The following is a 16,027-nucleotide window of genomic DNA, read 5'->3' on the forward strand; positions in this document are numbered from 1 at the left end:
CAGTGCAGCCTCTGTTGGTACAGCTGCACGGTATAATATGAATGGGGATAGTATGTCCAGGACAGCTGACCCACTTTTTCCTTCCTCCACTTTCTGAAAGATAAAGTTTTCAGTAAAGCAAGTCAAAAATTTGTTGGACCTCCCATTCTTAGCCCAGGGAGACATCCAGCAAGTATCAGAATATATGTTGGATCGCCATTGTTGGGACATGACTGTTGTTTCTGTTTTATTTGCCCATGGTTGCCTGCTGAACGGAGATTTGGACCTAGGTCTTTGAGGTGCAATTCCAGAATTGCATATTGTCCAGTGGTTTAAAACTATCCTCAAAAGTGTTTTTACGCTCTTTATCGTCTTGTCTAAGCACCCCTGAACAGAAGCATAGTTCTTCTTCCTTTTGTGAGGAATTTGGGATTTTTTATAATGATAGGGTCTTTGAAATATTTGTTGTCTTAAATAAATTGGCACGTGCTGCAGGGGGTGTGTGGCTTATTCTAGGGGTGCATGTCTTACATCTCACCCCATATTTCGTAACTAATAACTTCAATTGGGCAATACATTTGAATATGTTTCCACAGCTGTGTGACTTCCCAATCTCTTGATGTTACATTGCTCCATGCTAGACCAGATGGCATTTTGGAGATATGTTTTCTGGCTCTTAATATGGTGTTTAATAACACTGACAAGTGACACTGAGTTCCATTTGGATGAAAGTGGAAAGTATCCTCATTCTTTTCCAGCCTTCAGGGGGTATTTTATTTAGGGCTTCATATCCTCCGTCTCCTGCAAATGCAAACTAAAGTCAGTTTAGAATAAAAGGAACAAACAACATAATCTAAAACAATCAGACTACCATGCTGGGGGAAAAAAGGGAAAACTATAAAAGCTGCAGCATAAAAACAAGCTATGTAGTTAGCTGACTTTGGCCATAACAGTCTACAAAAGCTTTTTCAGGGTGACCGTTTTCTGCCACAGTAAAAGTAAAAAACACCACGTCTATCTTGCATATATGAACTGGTCTGTCTAAAAGAAACAGAGAAAAAGGTTTTGAAGAGATTGTGGATAGAGGGAACTGCTAGTGATGCCTTTGGATATCCAGTTACTAATAATGGCCTGAAATAGGAGTGCTCTCTGTTTTGCTATGATGATCCTTAGCATTCATAGGGTGCTTCTGTGTGTTCAAAGCACTTCACATGTATTATGATGTTGTAATCCTTATGACAACCCTGCAAGGCAAATACGTATTTGCGTCAGCCCTTCTGAGGTCTGGGAGTGGGGTAAGTGACTTGCCTTAGGCCATCTAATGAGTTCCTGCAGAAGTGAGGCTTAAACAGGGGAGTTTCTGTTTCATGGGATAGGCTCTTAGTTTCTACAGTAGTAATGAGGAGAAGCCAAGACTCAAGGAGGTAGTATGTCTTCTGCTCCTACAGTCAGCCAGTAGAATCAGGCAAGGCTGACACCCAGCTCTCCATTAACTGTCTCCTAAACTCTTTTCCTGAGTCCACTTCCAGTTAGCCTTAGCTCTTATGCACTCACCATGGAATGCTTCATCTGAAGCCCAGTTCCACAATGTCTGCTGCCAGCGGATATGGAACGGCATGCCAGACTGAATTTCTTCATCAGGTCCCTTTTCTACGTCCTTGGAAATGTTGTGCCAAAAGGCCCCTGTCAGTTTCTCCTCTGGCGGTCTTGCAGAGCTTCAGCAGTGACTGACATGATATCCTGTCTTGTTGGGAAAATTAAACAAATAAAAAAGCTTGGACTCGGAATGCCGGGAGTGGGTGGGCCAAAATGTTGGTATGGAACTTTTTTTAGATTTAGAAGATGACTACCCCCAATATGCCATGAGTTGTAGGTTGCAAGAGGAAAGACTTGGAAAGACAGCAATGGCTTCTTCGCTCTGTTTGTATATGTGTGCCTGTGCAGGTTGCTAGGAAAAAGTGACCGTGTCTGCTGCCTGGACTGATTCAGAGGGCAGGGGACAGAGAAAGGGAGAGAGAGAGAGACAGACCCCGTGGCCCAGTGGAAACTTCTCATTAGCCATCTGTGTTACATTTTGTTATGAGTGCACTGTTTCTAAACAGGGTGCACGTGTTACCAGTGGCTGTGAGGATGTGGGTAGAATCACTGGACAGACCCAGCAAAAAAACCCTTATCAAGCTGTTTATGCACTCACTTGTTCCTATGCCTTCCGGGGTTGCTACTATTGGAGCTCTTTTTGAGTTAAGATTTCCGAAGCAGCGTTCGTCAGCATTCTAACCATGCATTGCTCAAGTAGGCAGCAAGAAGTGCTGCTAGGAAGTGCCTGATCTAGGGAGATCCTATGTTCTTATCTTAACCCTTTATGCCTAGATGGGTTGTATGGTTTTCACAAATACTGTACAGCAGTGATTTTCAACCTTTTTCATCTCACAGTATACCGTTACGGCGCTAAAATTGTCAAGGTATACCATCTGGTTTTTGACCATTGTCTATGCACACCGCACTGCCAACCAGGGGCTCATATCCCCCAATAGTACTACTAATAATTGGCCCTCCCCCAAACTCCCGCGGCACACCTGTGGACCGTTCGTGGCATACCAATGTGCCATGGCACAGTGGTTGAAAATCACTGCTGTACAGAGCCTTCAATTAAAGTCACCTGAGCTGCTGTACTGTGGATAAAAGCTTTGGCTCTTGAAAGTTGGGGTTTAAATGCCAGCATAGCTATTTGAGTGAACCTCTCTCTTGGCCTCAATTTGCATTCTGTAAAATGGGAGTAAGAATTACCTACTTCTGAGAGTTTAAGTGGAGTTGAATTAGAATCACAGGTCCTATCAACAATAGTACAGTAAATGATGTTAAGGGCTTAATATGTAGATTCAAGTGTTTAAAAGAGACTTGGCAGTGTGACAACAGGCATAGAGGTCTAACCCAATGGTTCTCAAACTTTTTAGCATCAGAACACACCTAAAAAAAGTTTCACTTCAACAGTTACTCAAGCCTCTGTGACTATGACTGGGCAGCAGTCATCCCCCCCCCCCCCCCCCAGTTACAGGTTGTTTAAACCTTGTTGCACACAGTCTAATTCAGTCATTCTTAATGGGGGTCATGTGGCCCTTTGGGGTGCCTGGACACATTTGAAGGGAACCACAGACTGAAAACTGTGAAAAGGGGAGCCCCAAGAGTTTATTGGGGGGGACGGGACTGGAAATGGAATTGATGAAATACCCGGCATTTTATGGTTGTGCCGCACACTTGCTGCTGCAATGCAATGGAACCAGGCTTCCATACTAGGCTTCTCTCCCTTTAACCTACCCAAGCTGGTGTTGCTGCAAACACACTTGATGCTACTGCAATGCAACAGAATGTTCCATTCCATACCAGACTGCCCTTCCTTCAACCTACCCAGGCTGGCGTTGCTGCAAACATGCCCTGTGCAGCTCAGAAAATGCAGGTGGCAGGAGGAGGTGGGACATGGGGACAGGTTGCTCTCTCTCTCTTTCAGGGTCCTGTCTCTGCCTCTATTAAACATTTTGTTACACTCTGGGACACCATAGTTTCCTTCATGTGTGATAAAGAGCATGGAGAAAAGGTGCACATATCCAGCAGATATTTTTCAGAAACGGGCGCATGGCCTATACTGCATCCAATGCAGCTTAGGAGGCAGCTGGAGGTCTCCTCAGGGTAAAGGGATATTTTTCCCCTGACCCCAATGTGGAGCAAGTAGAGGTCACTTAGGGGACCGTGTGCAGAGAAAGTTAGTGAAAGCATTACAGAAGAGCCATGAAAAAACCTACGGTTTTGTAACCTGCAAGCCTTAATGCCCTGATGGGGCTTTGTGAAGTACTTGATTGTGACCATGGAGGTCCACAGCACTTTGTGCGTACTAGACAACTTGCTTGAGTATATCAAAGCTTGACATACTTTGAGTGGAAAGTATATTTTCCACACAAATGTATTGATCTGCTTTTTTCTTTTCTGCCTGGCTTTCTGTCAAGTAGCTGAAGATGGCATAGATCAGTGGTTCTCACATATTTAGCACTGGAACCCACTTTTTAGAATGAGACTTTGTCATGACCCACCGGAAGTGATCTCATGACTGGAAGTGACATCATCAAGCAGGGACACTTGTAACAATCCTAGGCTGCAATCCTACCCACACTTACCCAGGAGTAAGTCCCATTTACTATCATTGTTAAAAGAATTTACATAGTAGCTTGTTAAAAGGACAGGTCTGTAACATTTCCCCAAATGCAGTCACATACAATGGTAGCATCAGGTCTAATATATTCAAAATAAAATATTGAAATGAATGGGAACCTATCTGAAATTGGGTCACAACCCACCTAGTGGCTCCCCATCCACGGTTTGAGAAACACTGGCGTAGATGGTTTCCTCCTCTATTTTAATTTCACAAAAATCCTATGAGGATGGTAAGGCTAAATGATAATACCAGTGATGATGATGCCAGCTAAATGATGGCCAGTGGCATCACTAGGGGTTTGCATCACCTGGTGCAGCAGACCAGCGTATCACCCTCATGATGGACCTTCTCCCATGCAGTGAGCAGGGCAATGACCCTCGCCCCTCTGGTTTTTTGACTATACCTTTTGATAGAACCTAGATATTGCAACATGGTTTCTTTCATTATGTTCTGCTGCAAATTACACATCGAATGGTTTTTAACATGATTATATTATTCCTATAAATTGCGATTTTAGCAATTTTAGTTGCTAGTGGTGTCACCCTCCCAGGGTATCACCTTACTAACACCTTAATAGTTTCATGCTGTGTCATAATAACATATCATTTGCACTTTGAACAGTTAGTCTCATTGGTCCATTCTGAATTAAGAAAATGCCCTTTTTTTTACATTAGACAGTTGCATTTTTGTTTTCTGGTTTTTTGACCATAACTTTTGATAGAATGGAGATATTTCGCTCCAGTTTTTGTCATTGCATTCTGCTATAAATTACGCATCGAATAGTATATAACATGATGGTCTTATTTCTACAAACCGCAATTTTAGTGATTTTGGTCACTAGTGTGTGTCATCCCTCCCTGTGTGTGTCACCCGAAGCGGCCCACACCCCCTTAGCGATGCCACTGTGCCTGGCAAAGATCAATCAGTGAACTTTGTGGCTGAGTGGGAACCTGAATTTTCCTGATCTTAGGTCAACATCCTAACCAAGAAACCTCATGCTGACTGGATTTAGATTAATAAAGTTGGGCAGACAAATCAGCATTTATTTTATTGGAAGCTGAGAACAACTCATAGGTTTTTATTGTGGTGATGATCGTCATGTGAATCCATATCCAGTGTTATAAAGATCAGTTGCATGGACTTAAATTGTTAAGTTCTTTGTATGATGGGTGAAGGTGGTTCACCCATGAACCATGGGTGGTGGTACCATGAACCAAACCATACCATGAACCATACCATGAAGGTGGTATGATGGTTAAGGTGGCTGAAATTTGTTAAAAGTAAAAACATTTTTTTCTTTTCACCTTAGAAAGCTAAAACAACTATGTACGTCTTGTATACTGTATTCCCCAAAGCAGATAGTCATAATAATTAGTTTAGTTTGTTTTGGCCACTGGCCATAATAAAGAGGAACTAACCAGAATAACAACTGAAAAAAATAAATGAAACAAATAATCACAGAGCATATTAAACAGGCCCAAAACACATACTGTAGAATGTAGGGGTGTATATAACAACGTTCAGCTCACATCAAATTACTATGTCCAGAAAATGTCCCAGTTATAGCTAATTACAATATTATGTATCAAAATAGTTGTTATTGCTTTGCAGCCACCAGAGTAAAGATGACTTGATTAAGCATTTTTTCATTGACCAAGAGAAATTCTATTTTTCATTTATTTGCATTTTGCTGTACAATATAAGTTGATTTGTTAGACCAGCATTTCTTAAAGTGTGCTCCTAGGAGCTCTGGGGCCCCCTGATACCCCCCTCAAGGGCTCTACAAGCACATCATAAGTGGTGCCGTCTCCTTGGCATTGCACCACTCTGTGCATGTGCTGGTGTTCAAGGGCTCCCTGAGATTCTGTGCATGCACTGGCAGGGCTCCTTGAGATTCTATGTAAAAGTGTAAAGGGCTCCAGAGACTAAAAAAATTGAGAACCACTATGTTGGACTACTCAGAGCCACTTTTGTGGGGCTACCAGTGGTCTTGCAGCCAGAAATTAATCAGATCTAGGCCAGCTTGGCTTAAGAAGCTGCCATATACCATGTAGCCTGGTACTGTCTGCTCTGGTTAGCAGCAACTCTTCTAGGCCTCAGGCAGGAGATCTTTCCTAGTCCTCTGTACCTGAAACAACCTTGTAACTAGGCGTTGAACTTGGGACAGTTTGCTCACAAAACATGTTTTTGCCACTACACTATGCTACCAGGCCATTGACTGCACAACTGTCAAACGTTCTGGCCCCTACTATGAAGGGATTGAATCTCAAGCCTTAACCTCTCTTTAACCTTAAACTCCCCTGTAGTTTACCTATGTGTAGAGTGGTTGGCAACCTTCAGTCTCGAAAGACTATGGTATAAGCCTACAGCACCCAGTATTCCCAGGTGGTCTCCCATCCAAGTACTAACCAGGCCTGACCCTGCTTAGCTTCCGAGATCAGGCATGTGCAGGGTAACAGAGTGCCTATTTGATGGCAAGGACTTGATAGCAGTGAGTTTTAGCTGCTTTCTTCCTTTCCTTTTTGTGTTTGAACTTCCTCTCTACCAGCTTTCTAGGGAGATTTTTAACCCCATTATCAGGCTTGTAGGGGAGCAAATTCCTTTTCCTTCTGGCTCTCAACCGGTTTGATGGCCAATGGTGACTTGGCAAGGCACCTAGGTGGCATGGCCTTATCTTCCCTGCCACTGCCTGCTTCTTTTTTCCAGAGTTCTAAACAGCACCTGGAAAAGCCACTGGAAAGTGTTGACAGGGTTGTCTTCCACCTTCTTCCAGTTGCTTGCACTAGGCAGGGGAAACCTGAATAGCTGGCAGGACAATGAGTGCCTCATTGGTATGTTAATTCTTCCTCATTCCATAGGCTGGCAACAAGGCTCTTGGGCATTTTGTGGAAGGCAATCACCCAATGCCTATTATAAGTACAGCTTGCAGAAGACATTTACTAGACCTCAAAATCCAGAGACAAAATCCAGAAGATCTACATTTGGAGCTCATTTTATTTAACTCTTACGAGATTTGGTTAGGAAATGATAGGGGAAGCTTCATGGAAGGTGGACGTTGTATACATATCGGTTACAGGCAGTCTCATCTGTTCAAAATGTTCATGGAAGGAAAACACTCCAAGTTATAATAGGATTTTCATACAGAAAAGTAATTTCTACAAGAATATCTCTGCTTTGTGAGAAATTATGTGCCCTTCATATGTGCTTTTTGTTGTCATGTGTGACACCATACACCTCTGGTTGTGCAATAAGAATCAGCAGCAGATTAAGGGCCCAGTCCTATCCAACTTTCCAGCACCAGTGCAGCCGCAATGCAGTCCTGAGGTAAGAGAACAAATGTTCCCATACTTTGAGGAGGCCTCTAGGACTACCTCCCCACCACAGGATGCAGGGCACACCCCTTTGGCGCAACTGCACTGGCACTTGAAAATTGGATAGGATTGGGCCCTCAGATGGTAATCCTATCCTCACTTGCCTGGGAGTAAGGCCCTTTCACTACAGTGGGGCTTACGTCTGAGTAGACATGCATAGGATTGGGCTCTTAGGTTTCTTACGACCAGTTTGTTTGTCACACATGACAGTGTACGTGGATTATGCATGTGGTGTTCTTCTAAGAAGTGACAACTGTGCTGCAAATGTATCTTGTGTGAAGCATTGTGATGAGACTCTCCAAGGAAGTGTGAAAGATTGGGGGTAAATATGGAGACAAGCTGGATATGTGAGAATATTTCAGAGCAAAGTCAGCATTATTATGCCAACAGTGGGACTAGCCAGGTGTCTGGGGGGGGGGGGAGTGGAAATCCTATAGAATGTGATGATATAACAAAGAACGGAGGCAGGTGTTAGCAAAAGAACCCTGTTGAATCAGGCCAAGAGTCTGTCTAGTCCTGTATCCAATACTGGCCAATTAGATGCTTCCAGGAAACCCATACAATTGCGATCCTGACCCCTGTGCTGCCTGGTGGCCAGGACTGCAAAATGCCATGCCTTTGACCTAAAAATTTCATTTCTGGTTTTCGTCTTCCGGGGGCCTCAGAAGGCCTTCTAAGGCCCTGTATGTTGGGCCTATGCTGTGTGCACAACCCGTAGAGGAAGATAAAGTGCAGCAAAACAGCACAGTTCTTTGACACTCTAACACACACTCTCTCAGACTCCTTACCACGACTACAACAACCCACATGGGTAGGCTGTGCCTGCCTCCCTTAAGTACTTTTGTTGACCAATCAGGTTGAGGATGACCTCATCCCATTACCTCATCCTCACGAGATCCATTGCATCAGCCTCCCAGGATGCACCTGTTACCTTTTCCATTTACTTACGTTAAGACTGTGGAGTCACATTTACTTACTGTGGAGTCACATTTACTTACTGTGGAGTTCCATTTACTTACGTTAAGACTGTGGAGTAACTCAGCACATTTAGGCTTACAGGATTGATCAAACTGGAGTCACATGTTTTATAGAGCAGTGGTTCTCACACACTTAGCACCGGAACCCACTTTTTAAAAATGAGAACCTGTCAGGGCCCACCGGAAGTGATGTCATGACCACAAGTGACATAATCAAGCAGGAAAATTTAACAATCCTAGGCTGCAATCCTACCCACACTTACCCAGGACTATCCCATGAACTATCATTGTTAAAAAAATATACATAGCAGCTTGTTAAAAGCACAGGTCTGTAATATTTCCCCAACTGCAGTCGCATGCCACAGTAGCATCAAGTCTAATATATTCAAAATAAAATATTGAAATGAATGGGGACCCACAAAGTGGGTCCTGACCCACAGTTTGAGAAACACTGGTATTGAGAGTTACATCCAGGTACTTACATTTTACATGGGCTTACAATAACAGGTCAGAACATTTAGGCCCTACCACATTCAGATAGCAAATTTCTGGTACTTTGGGTCAAAATAGCCTGACGCTGTAAAGGGACTATAAAGAAAACAAAATGGATGATGGGGGGAGGGTTTGCAACATTGCCCCCATTGCCCCCAGAAGGCACTCTGGGGCATTTACCCCCTGGAAAGCACTCCCAGTACACCAGTGCCCACTGGGAGGTTATATAGGTAACAGCCCTTCTCTCGCTTCTGGGTCCATTACTTTAAAATAGGGTTCCAGCTAGTCTGAGGCCAGGGGACTACAGGAGAAAAGCTGATGGCTGATTCAGAAGCTCTAGTAGCATTTTTTAGGGTTCTAACAAGACCTGGCCTGTTACAGACTGACCATCAGTCAAGGCGGAATATGACTGACGTAGCTGGTACGGGGCAAAGCTAATGGCAAACAGGCAGGGATCCGGGAAACAGATCAGACAGAGTCACGGTGAAGCACAACAAACAAGTTAAAAATAGATTCCATGCACAACCAAGGAGTTCTAAACAGGAGAGTAGACCAACTGGCTTACCAGTAGCTGCTTCATTGGGATTGCTGGGAGCCTGGAGTCCAATTAAAAGGGTAGGCTACTCAAGGGGCCTCAGGTAAGCTTGCATTCCACGATTGGATAAAGTGGAGGAGCTATTCTTGATTCTGGTTTTTTCCCTGTGTTGTCTCTTGTGGCCTTTGTGTGTGTGTGTGTGTGTGTTTAAAGCATGTGAGCCTTTTGGAGACAGGGAATCATTTATTTATTTATTTATTTTTGCTATGTACAGTAAACCACTTTGTAAGCTACTGTTTTTTGAAAGCTATATGCTGTATAGAATATGCTTAATGATATAGTGTTCTTGTCTGTTCCCAGCCTCCTCTTTCTCTTAGGACATTGTTCACGCAGCTCACAAGTTAAGACTGATTTAGGAGGATCTCTCTTCAGCAACCTCTCTCTTCCACCCTGAACATTCTCAACATCCTTTCATCAAAGAACATTTGTAGAGTTATTGCAGGATCCCACTAAGAAATGCTTGGTCTTCAGGTCCTTGGACCCAGAAGCCTCCACTTAGCAGACTGGTTCAGTGAACACCGAGAACCTGCTTGCTGCCTAGGCCTTTGGGATTTCTGTAACCCGCCTGATGCAAATGGAGCCAGAGCTTCATTAGCAGTAGCTTGGCAATCCCTTCTTTCCTCATCTTGTTAATTCCGTGTCCACAAACATTCCATTGCCTCAGCATCTTTCTTGTTCCCTTTCTGCCCCCTACGCCAGTGAAGATTCCTGTCTTCTCCCCCCCCCCCCAGTTCTTCTTCTATTATGGTTTTGTATGTTAAGCTATGCAATGCAGCTTGGCCTTTTCAGACTGCAGCATAGTTTACCACCCAGATTTTCTCCTGGGTGCAACTGATACTTGCTCCACATCAGCAGCTGTGTGGTGAGCAACAGAGTTGATCTGCTTCCAGAAAAAAGACAGGAAAGCAAACTGCACATGACAAACTGAGCAGGATGCCATGTAGTTTCAGCCTTTTCAGCTGTGTTCAGGAAGATGATGGGATGAGCTTGGGAAGGTTTCTGGTCAGTTAGGCGCAAGAGATTATGAGAGTTTTCTTTCTCTACCCTTGCAGCTCTTTTCTGCACAACTTGGTTTAGGGTCTGACCCTGCCGCTTAACTTGTTTTAAACATTGCCACTGACGTCGGTGGGCATGAGCTGCCTGTTTGCAGTGTACTCAGTTCAGTGTTAGGTCAGAATTGTTATTTATTTTTTCACCTCCCTTTCCCATATTGTCAGTCGGTACGCAGTTGATCAAACAGCACTAGGGCTTTGTGGATCAACTGTACGTTATTGCCTGCTGATAAATGGAGCCTGTGCCATTCCTTTTGGTTCCAAGGCGCACAGTTGGCACTGCTGCTATATTTATCATCTGTGTAGTGCTCCTAATCTGCAAGTGCCGACGTTAGTGCCGCAGTTGCAACTGGTACTTACATTTCTGCTTGTGTAATTTGGAGCATGTCTTTCTGACCTTCCTGTCCTTGTGTATGTTCATTCCCAGGCACAGGGTGTGTATGCATGAAGGCTAAGGCAGGAGGTGCAGAGCCATTAGAAAAGGCAAAGATACTGTTGGCATGTTGCAAAGCAGATCTCTAGAACCCTTTCAGTTCAGTCATAGACTGATCAGTGGTTCAGAGGATGTTTACTGCCCACTGCTACAGGAAGGGCCAGAGTATAGGCTACCAAAATAGTGGAGAGGAACCTTCTATTCAGGCTCTATTGTGTTATTTAATACTTAGAGCTTGTTCGCACACAATGTTTATACTGGTTGATGTGATTGTCAGGCCTTGTCAGCCGAAGAATTCGGATTGTCGGCCGAAGAAGCGCTGAACAACATTGAGTGCCTGCCTTTGCTGGAGGAGCTTGACAGTGAACCAACCCTAGAAGAACTTCATGTGGCCCTGGACTCCCTTGCCTTTGGCAAGGCACCTGGAAAAGACAGCATCCCTGCTGAAGTCCTAAAGTGCTGCAAAGAGATCATCGCTACTGAACTGCATGAAATCCTCTGTCTCTGCTGGAGAGAAGGTGAAGTACCTCAAGACATGAGGGATGCAAACATCATCACGCTGTACAAGAACAAAGGTGACAGGGGTGACTGCAACAACTACCGTGGCATCTCTCTCCTTAGCGTTGTAGGAAAGTTGTTTGCCCAAGTTGCACTAAAGAGGCTCCAGGTACTTGCAGAGAGCGTTTATCCAGAATCACAGTGTGGATTCCGAGCCAACAGGTCCACCACTGATATGGTATTCTCCCTTAGACAACTGCAGGAGAAATGCAGGGAACAACGACAGCCACTCTTTATAGCCTTCATAGATCTCATGAAGGCTTTCGACCTGGTCAGCAGGGACGGCCTCTTCAAGATTCTCTCCAAGATCAGATGTCCACCCAGGCTCCTCAGCATCATCAGATCCTTCCACAAGGACATGAAGGGCACTGTTGTCTTTGATGGCTCCACATCAGACCCCTTTGACATCTGAAGCGGCGTGAAGCAGGGCTGTGTTCTTGCGCCAACCTTGTTTGGGATTTTCTTCGCTGTCCTGCTGAAGCAGGCCTTTGGAACTGCAACAGAAGGCATCTATCTCCAGACCAGATCAGATGGAAAGCTCTACAACCTCTCCAGACTGAGAGCAAAGTCCAGCTGAAATGTCTTTGTGACTTCCTCTTTGCCGACGATGCAGCTGTCACTACCCACTCTGCCAAAGATCTCCAGCAGCTCATGGATCGTTTTAGCAAGGCCTGCCAAGATTTTGGACTGACGATCAGCCTAAAGAAAACACAGGTCATGGTTCAGGATGTGGACTCACCTCCCTGCATTACAATCTCTGCACATGAACTGGAGGTTGTCCATGACTTTGTGTACCTTGGCTCAACGATCTCTGACACTCTTTCTCTCGATACTGAGCTAAACAAATGCATTGGTAAAGCAGCTACCACGTATTCCAGACTCACAAAGAGAGTCTGGTCCAACAAGAAGCTGACAGAACATACCAAGATCCAGGTCTACAGAGCTTGCGTCCTGAGTACACTTCTGTACTGCAGCGAATCATGGACTCTCCGCTCACAACAGGAGAGGAAACTGAACGCTTTCCACATGCGCTGCCTCCGACGCATTCTCGGCATCACCTGGCAGGACAAAGTTCCAAACAACACAGTCCTGGAACGTGCTGGAATCCCAAGCATGTATGCACTGCTGAAACAGAGACGTCTGCATTGGCTCAGTCATGTCGTGAGAATGGATGATGGCTGGATCCCAAAGGATCTCCTCTATGGAGAACTCGTGCAAGGAAAGCGCCCTACAGGTAGACCACAGCTGCAATACAAGGACATCTGCAAGAGGGATCTGAAGGCCTTAGGGATGGACCTCAACAAGTGGGAAACCCTGACCTCTGAGCGGCCCACTTGGAGGCAGGCTGTGCAGCATGGCCTCTCCCAGTTTGAAGAGACACTTTGCCAGCAGGCTGAGGCAAAGAGGCAAAGAAGGAAGGCCCATAGCCAGGGAGACAGACCAGGGACAGACTGCACTTGCTCCTGGTGTGGAAGGGATTGTCACTCCCGAATCGGCCTTTTCAGCCACACTAGATGCTGTGCCAGAACTACCTTTCAGAGCGCGATACCATAGTCTTTCGAGACTGAAGGTTGCCAATACGATTGTCAGGCCTTGGCTTGGCTTGTAACCAGGCTAGAGCTAGAGGGTCCAATTAGGGACCAGGCTGTTGAGGGCCAGGGGGACCAGGTTGAATGCCAGGTTGGGTAGATGAGGATCAGACGGGTCATGTCCTAAAGAAGGCAAGGTGAGGCAGTCTGTGTTATTACTCCAAATGAGTGACTTTGCTCAGATTGAGGAACCTAGACCTGGAGCAAGTTTACATATTGCAGCCAGACTCCTGTTGGCTCCTGGGCAGAAGAGTAGTACAACTCTAACTGTTATGGTGGAGTCAGAAAGGGTATACTGCTATGCAGCAGAGGTCAGGGGAGTGGCTTCATTTTATGCCTTTGTGGCTCAGGGAGGATGATTTCTGAGCCCTACTGCTTAAAGTCTCCAGTTGAAGACCCACAATGCCTTACAATGATCTACATAAGAACATAAGAACATAAGAACAGCCCCACTGGATCAGGCCATAGGCCCATCTAGTCCAGCTTCCTGTATCTCACAGCGGCCCACCAAATGCCCCAGGGAGCACACCAGATAACAAGAGACCTCATCCTGGTGCTCTCCCCTACATCTGGCATTCTGACTTAACCCATTCCTAAAATCAGGAGGTTGCGCATACACATCATGGCTTGTACCCCATAATGGATTTTTCCTCCAGAAACTCGTCCAATCCCCTTTTAAAGGCGTCTAGGCTAGACGCCAGCACCACATCCTGTGGCAAGGAGTTCCACAGACCGACCACGCGCTGAGTAAAGAAATATTTTCTTTTGTCTGTCCTAACCCGCCCAACACTCAATTTTAGTGGATGTCCCCTGGTTCTGGTATTATGTGAGAGTGTAAAGAGCATCTCCCTATCCACTCTGTCCATCCCCTGCATAATTTTGTATGTCTCAATCATGTCCCCCCTCAAGCGTCTCTTTTCTAGGCTGAAGAGGCCCAAACGCCGTAGCCTTTCCTCATAAGGAAGGTGCCCCAGCCCCGTAATCATCTTAGTCACTCTCTTTTGCACCTTTTCCATTTCCACTATGTCTTTTTTGAGATGCGGCGACCAGAACTGGACACAATACTCCAGGTGTGGCCTTACCATCGATTTGTACAACGGCATTATAATACTAACCGTTTTGTTCTCAATACCCTTCCTAATGATCCCAAGCATAGAATTGGCCTTCTTCACTGCCACCGCACATTGGGTCGACACTTTCATCGACCTGTCCACCACCACCCCAAGATCTCTCTCCTGATCTGTCACAGACAGCTCAGAACCCATCAGCCTATATCTAAAGTTTTGATTTTTTGCCCCAATGTGCATGACTTTACACTTACTGACATCGAAGCGCATCTGCCATTTTGCTGCCCATTCTGCCAGTCTGGAGAGATCCTTCTGGAGCTCCTCACAATCACTTCTGGTCTTTACCACTCGGAAAAGTTTGGTGTCGTCTGCAAACTTAGCCACTTCACTGCTCAACCCTGTCTCCAGGTCATTTATGAAGAGGTTGAAAAGCACCGGTCCCAGGACAGATCCTTGGGGCACACCGCTTTTCACCTCTCTCCATTGTGAAAATTGCCCATTGACACCCACTCTCTGCTTCCTGGCCTCCAACCAGTTCTCAATCCACGAGAGGACCTGTCCTCTAATTCCCTGACTGTGGAGTTTTTTCAGTAGCCTTTGGTGAGGGACCGTGTCAAACGCCTTCTGAAAGTCCAGATATATAATGTCCACGGGTTCTCCCGCATCCACATGCCTGTTGACCTTTTCAAAGAATTCTATAAGGTTTGTGAGGCAAGACTTACCCTTACAGAAGCCATGCTGACTCTCCCTCAGCAAGGCCTGTTCGTCTATGTGTTTTGAGATCCTATCTTTGATGAGGCATTCCACCATCTTACCCGGTATGGATGTTAGGCTGACCGGCCTATAGTTTCCCGGGTCCCCCCTCTTTCCCTTTTTAAAAATAGGCGTGACATTTGCTATCCTCCAATCTTCTGGCACTGTGGCCGTTTTGAGGGACAAGTTGCATACCTTAGTCAAGAGATCTGCAACTTCATTCTTCAATTCCTTAATAACCCTTGGGTGTATGCCATCAGGGCCCGGTGACTTATTGATCTTTAATTTATCAATGAGGTCTGAAACATCTTCTCTTTTAACCTCTATCTGACTTAACTCCTCGGTCAGGAGGGGCCGTTCGGGCAGCGGTATCTGCCCGAGGTCTTCTGCCGTGAAGACAGATGCAAAGAACTCATTTAATTTCTCTGCCATCTCTAAGTCTCCTTTTATCTCCCCTTTCCCTCCCTCACCATCCAGAGGGCCAACCGCTTCTCTGGCGGGTTTCCTGCTTCTAACATATTTGAAGAAGCTTTTATTATTCCCCTTAATGTTGCTGGCCATGCGTTCCTCATAGTCTCGCTTGGCCTCCCCTATCACCTTCTTACATTTCTTTTGCCACAGTTTATGTTCCTTTTTATTCTCTTCATTAGGGCAAGACTTCCATTTACGGAAGGAAGCTTCCTTGCCCTTCACAACCTCTCTAACTTGGCTGGTTAGCCATGCGGGCACTCTCCTGGATTTAGTGGAACCCTTCTTTCTTTGCGGTATACACCTCTGCTGGGCCTCTATTACTGTTGTTTTAAGCAGCCTCCATGCACTCTGGAGAGACTGGACTCTTTTTACCCTCCCTTTCAACCTCCTTCTAACCAGCCTCCTCATTTGAGGGAAGTCCGCCCGTCGGAAGTCAAGGGTTTTTGTTAGAGATTTGCCTGGTATTCTTCCCCCAACGTGCACGTC

The 16,027-nt window shown here is 45.4% G+C and overlaps 1 protein-coding gene and 1 long non-coding RNA gene across 4 annotated transcripts in view; one reads left to right on the plus strand and one right to left on the minus strand.

Moving 5' to 3' along the window:
* Nucleotides 1–16,027, plus strand: part of TEX264 (testis expressed 264, ER-phagy receptor) — a 179,923-nt gene that overhangs the window by 14,959 nt on the left and 148,937 nt on the right. The window lies entirely within an intron of this gene.
* LOC136641039 (uncharacterized) lies at nt 600–9,717 on the minus strand. Its single transcript, XR_010793836.1, has 3 exons — nt 9,589–9,717; nt 1,534–1,723; nt 600–780 (listed from the first exon to the last, which is right to left on the minus strand). It is a non-coding gene; the product is annotated as an uncharacterized lncRNA (long non-coding RNA).

The sequence above is a fragment of the Tiliqua scincoides genome, chromosome 2 (assembly GCF_035046505.1).
Source record: "Tiliqua scincoides isolate rTilSci1 chromosome 2, rTilSci1.hap2, whole genome shotgun sequence".
Lineage (NCBI taxonomy): Eukaryota > Metazoa > Chordata > Lepidosauria > Squamata > Scincidae > Tiliqua > Tiliqua scincoides.